The 5,935-nt window shown below is 36.9% G+C and overlaps 1 protein-coding gene across 4 annotated transcripts in view; it reads right to left on the bottom strand.

The window, feature by feature from the left end:
* The window catches only part of LOC106460995 (alpha-2C adrenergic receptor-like), a 102,513-nt gene that overhangs the window by 27,913 nt on the left and 68,665 nt on the right, over positions 1–5,935 (bottom strand). Inside the window, exon 2 of one of the 4 annotated variants that reach the window (XM_022387791.1) lies at positions 5,459–5,618. The exons of the other annotated variants lie outside the window; for them this stretch is intronic. The gene's annotated coding sequence lies outside the window, so the exon portion shown is untranslated. The remainder of the gene's footprint in view (positions 1–5,458; positions 5,619–5,935) is intronic. 4 annotated transcript variants of the gene reach the window in all.

Below are 5,935 nucleotides of genomic sequence, written 5' to 3'. Positions count from 1 at the left end.
GTTAAACTTTTGGGAAGATAACTGTAGAAACTACACCAGTTGGGAATGTTAAACTTTTGGGAAGATAACTGTAGAAACTACACCAGTTGGGAATGTCACAGCTGTGGGAAGATAACTGTAGAAACTACACCAGTTGGTAATGTTAAACTTTTGGGAAGATAACTGTAGAAACTACACCAGTTGGTAATGTCACAGCTGTGGGAAGATAACTGTAGAAACTACACAAGTTAAGAATGTCACTTGTGGGAAGATAACTGTAGAAACTACACCAGTCGAACTTCCTTAATTAACTGACAGCTGTCAGGTGAAAAAGTGTTTTGCAAACAATTGAAGAACAATACTAAAAAGATGTGGGACGATTCTTAAGTCAATTACATATCTACCTGACCTTCCGTTCACTGTATGGTTGTGGACAAGGTACTAACCCTAAAACAACCACACAATCTGGTTGTAGACATGACAACGACACCATCTGTTTGTGAACATGGTAGTAGCCCCAAAACAACCACACCATCTGATTGTGAATATTGGTACTAGCCCCAAAACAACAACATCATCTGGTTGTGGACATGGTAGTAGCCCCAAAACAACAACATAATCGTCTGTAGGCATTACTTCAACACCATCTGGTTGTGGACAAGGTAGTAGCCCAAAACAACCACACCATCTGGTTGTGGACATGGTACAAGCCCCAAAACAACAACATCATCTGGTTGTGGGCATGGTAGTAGCCCCAAAACAACCACACCATCTGGTTGTGAAAATGGTACAAGCCCCAAAACAACAACACCATCTGGTTGTGGACATGGTAGTAGCCCAAAACAACCACACCATCTGGTTGTGGACATGGTACAAGCCCCAAAACAACAACATCATCTGGTTATGGACATGGTAGTAGCCCCAAAACAACAAAGTTAAATACATACAAATATAAACATGTATAATGTCTGATCACTCCAATGACTTGGTTACTTTACATCTTTATTTTTGAATTAATACGGTAATGACAGCTAAGTTCGACTCATTCAAGAAATACACACGTCACTAACATGTTACATAAACTCAACCCTAAAAGTGACAGCTTTTGGCATTCAGAATCAAACTATATTATGTTCATAAATTAAATTTATTGCTCTGAGGTAAGCTATTGAAACTATCTACTGTTTTCGTTCTTGGGGACGCGACGAGACAAACAAAGGCTATTACGGTCTCTCCGACTTAACTTACGACTCAGTAATCCTCTGTTTGTTGTTTCGAGTCACGATTTACCAAAGTGTTCCGGTCTCGCGACATTTAATAATAATAATATATATATATATATATAATTAGTATTTCTACCGGTTAGAATAAATTGATGCCAAGTTCAGGTGGCGCGTTTGTCTTGTGTCAATTACACTATATAAACAAAGACACATACGCAATCTGTAGGCGTTCACACGAAGAGATCATTGGCAAGCGCAAAGGGAAACTTCACGATTTTGTCTTTTCCTTTCTGGTTTATTATTATTTATTATTTCCGTTTGCAGATTAATAAGCCGTTTAACTATAAAAATGTACTGAGGGAAGTCCGTATTAAAGGCTTCTACGTGTAGAAACGACGCAGAACTTTGGTCGCTGTGGGAAAAAATCGACAAAGATATTCGTTTTGTCTAATCGGACATATTAGCTTTATCCGAGACCACGCACGTTGAAAATCTATATCATTGATTGTCAAACAATATCATCGTTTCACGGAATGTAAAACACGTGCCCAAACAGTTTAGAAACGTTTGTTGAATCACCCAAATTACTCGCAACTCTGAAGTTATGTCAGGCCGTTTCACTGAACGCGTCACAAGTTCTTATTTTTTTTTACATGTCTTTAGTTATCACAATGCACACGCACGTACAAACAATCCATTTAAAAGCCAGAAGACAGGGGCTCAGTAATCCCAGATTTTTAAGTCAGTCGTCTAAAATAAACGACGCTGAAGATAATTCGTTTGTTTGTTTGTTGTTAAGCCCATAGCTACATAAAGGGCTATGCGTTCTGTGCCCAGTGCGAATATCTAAATCCAATTTTTAGCGTTATACGCCTTCAGACCTGCCGCTGAAGCATCGGAAGTGAGTAAAGGGTGGTAGGGGGGTAGCTTTTAATACATTATCTTTTTACAAGCATTCAAGTTGTCTTTTACCTTCCCCTCTTTTCCACCCACCATACCGTTTGCTGTGTGGAAAGATGTAACAAAGGACCAGTAGTAAGAAATAAACAGATAGCGATGGAAACAATTCAATTGTTATATTGATATCATGACATCCAAGACCCATTACTTACTATATTGATATCATGACATCCAAGACCCATTGCTTACTATATTGATATCATGACATCCAAGACCCATTACTTACTATATTGATATCATGACATCCAAGACCCATTACTTACTATATTGATATCATGACATCCAAGACCCATTACTTACTATATTGATATCATGACATCCAAGACCCATTGCTTACTATAATAATATCATGACATCCAAGACCCATTACTTACTATATTGATGTCACGACATCCAAGACCTGTTACTTACTATATTGATGTCACGACATCCAAGACCCATTACTTACTATATTGATGTCACGACATCCAAGACCCATTACTTACTCTATTGATGTCACGACATCCAAGACCCATTACTTACTATATTGATATCATGACATCCAAGACACATTACTTACTATACTGATATCACGATATCCAAAACATATTGCTTACTATATTGATATCATGACATCCAAGACCCATTACTTACTATATTGATATCATGACATCCAAGACCCATTACTTACTATACTGATATCATGACATCCAAGACCCATTACTTACTATATTGATGTCACGACATCCAAGACCCATTACTTACTACGCCTATTACACAGACTAATGGACATATGTTTCTTTATTTTATTATTGTTATTTGCTGGACATCATTATTTTTTATTATGACTCAAAGACAGAATAAAATTAAGCAGAGAAAACCATTTGTAAATACAAACGTTATAAATAAAGTTCCAGATCCTAGTTTCGCCATCATGATTACCCAATTCCCAAAAGTCAGTCTTAGACCGCGCAATTATCCATCACAGATCCTTCGCTTGATGAAAGGGCCAAGTTTAAACAAATCAAAATTATTGGACTTGAGAGGATTGTTATGGATTTCGCGCAAAGCTACACGAGGGCTATCTGCGCTAGCCGTCCCTAATTTAGCAGTCTAAGACTAGAGGGAAGGCAGCTAGTCATCACCACCTACCGCCAACTCTTGGGCTACTCTTTTACCAACGAATAGTGGGATTGACCGTCACATTATAACGCCTCCACGGCTGAAAGAGCGAGCATGTTTGATGTGACGGGGGATTCGAACCCACGACCCGCAGATTGCGAGTCGAACGCCCCCTAACCACCTGGCCGTGCCGGGGCCCGACTTGATAGGAAAGTGACCGACTATAATTGTAGTGTTTTGTTTCAAAGATGAGGTTGGATTTTTTATCAACTTCGATTCAATTTTTATTATCTTCTCTGACGGGACCAGGACATGTATCATATTTTCATTGCAATGACTTTTTGGACCTTTAGTTGTCATCTCAGGCTCGCTTTGCGGTTATGTTGGTGCTCCGAAATCGGAGTTTATTGCTATTCTAAGTTCCTTGATTTTTTCAAATCTGTGGTATTAATTCTTAAGCAAAAATTTGATTTGCAAATAACTTAAAATTAACTTGCTAATAATTACAATTCACATGCTTGATCAGATTCACGCGATTATAGAATATATATATATATAGTGTCTAGACCACTAATATGTCGCCCCCCAGCGGTATATCTGCGGTCTTGCAACGCTAGAATCCGGGTTTCGATACCCGTGGTGGGCAAAGCACACATAGCCCATTATTGTGTAGCTTTGTGCTTAATTACAAACAAACTAATATGAATGTTGCATTCCAATAGGCCTGATGAGTCCTGGTATTGAGCAAAAAGCCTCTTCGGCACTGGATATAGTATATGTAGTGTTGTTGAATTAAGAAAATATTCTCATTTGCTTTCACTCATAGGTTCCTAAAACTGAAGATTGCCTTTTTGGAAATGATTTGTATTTTGGACTCATTCGTGTCGTTTAACAGAACACCCTATCCTGTAAAAGTGTTGTGATAATATGTTTTAACTCTAACTCAGGGATAAACGGATTGGCTATGGCACTAGTGCTCGCACCTGCGCCCACACGACACTGCGTTAATTAGCAGATATATATCAGTTTCTCGTAACTTTGTCTCCGTGAATTATTATACCTTGTCTTGATACTGTCCAATTGCTCATCTGGAAAACACTTAGTTTAATTAGATAAAAGTATTCTGTACGTGAGCTGGAATTATTATTATATTTTATCATTATTTTCGCCACACCTTTTATCTCGGTTTACTATCTTCTATAGAAACAACTCTACGAACTTACAGACAAGAATTATTTAAACAAGAATTTGAAACTCTGAAATATGACTCAGAAATCCTTTGGTCTAACATCGTTCGCTCAGTTTTTTTCTTTTACCCACTTTCTGTGTTTATTAAGACTGCTCTTCCATCTACTGCTTTATTTTAATTAATAATATAAGTTCATAGAAATAATTGCGTTAATCTCAATACTTAATTTCATAACCATTAAAAAAAAAACGCCACACCAAAATGTATAAACATTTTTTTGTTTGATAGTTATAGGGAACCATCAATAGCCGCGGAACCAGTAAAAATTCTACCAATGAAACTGCTATTCTTAAGTCGCATAATAATGTTGTAACCAGCAAACAAACCAATGAAACGAACCAGTACAAATTCTACCAATGAAACTGCTATTCTTAACTCGCATGATAATGTTGTAACCCGCAAACAAACCAATGAAATCAACCAGTAAAAATTCTACCAATGAAACCAACAATCATAATTAACAACAATCATAATTTAGGAAACCAAAGTACTGGAGACGTTTTCTGTTAGTTCTTTTCACTCGGTTTGTTTCACTGCCGTTTGGCTTCACATTTTAGGTTATTCATTTCAATACTTTAAAAAAATCAATTTTGAAAGCTTCAGAAATGATATGAAATATACGGTGAATTTGGTTTATATTAAATTGATTTTGAAGCCAAGAAAGCTCCTTTCAGAACAAAAAAAAAATCACGAAAAGATAGAAAACTATCTACCATTTTGAATATAATTAAAAAAAAATGGAGTGTGAAATAACCACCTGTATTTCTCCTTTCAACGGTTTTTTTTTTGCCCATATTATAAGCTACAAATCTTCTATGAAGTGCTAAGAACAACTGACAGAAATGATTTATCACACACTGATGATTCAAAATGGCTTCATAAATAACATGTTGTATGGATATGAGCTTGCTAAGTGAAGTGATGGATTCTATTCAATAAGAAATACCTTACGAACTCTTTCTTCCAGTCTCTCACAGATACTACAGCTTACGAAGTCCAGGACTATCTGATTTTTTTTTCAAAGACCATAACTTTCGTCTTCAACCATGTGTCTCCTTCTTTGTTTCTCTTTTGTTTTCGTTTTTTCTGGTGCCTTCTTCACCAGTCTTTGGGGCGAGAAAACGTTTGAGTTGTTTTTTTTATTAAAGTAAGAGTAAGCATTACGTGTAGCTCTTTAAATACCATTATCCTAACTGGCCTCCAGTACACTTCCACTACTAGTTCTACAGTAAGCATTACGTGTAGCTCTTTAAATATTCTCCTAATTGGCCTCCAGTACACTTCCACTACTAGTTCTACAGTAAGCATTACGTGTAGCTCTTTAAATATTCTCCTAATTGGCCTCCAGTACACTTCCACTACTAGTTCTACAGTAAGCATTACGTGTAGCTCTTTAAATACCATTATCCCAACTGGCCTCCAG

The sequence above is a fragment of the Limulus polyphemus genome, unplaced genomic scaffold, assembly GCF_000517525.1.
Source record: "Limulus polyphemus unplaced genomic scaffold, Limulus_polyphemus-2.1.2 Scaffold876, whole genome shotgun sequence".
Lineage (NCBI taxonomy): Eukaryota > Metazoa > Arthropoda > Merostomata > Xiphosura > Limulidae > Limulus > Limulus polyphemus.
The sequence above is the reverse complement of the archived record's forward strand: the minus strand, read 5'-3'. Positions and strand labels throughout refer to the sequence as shown.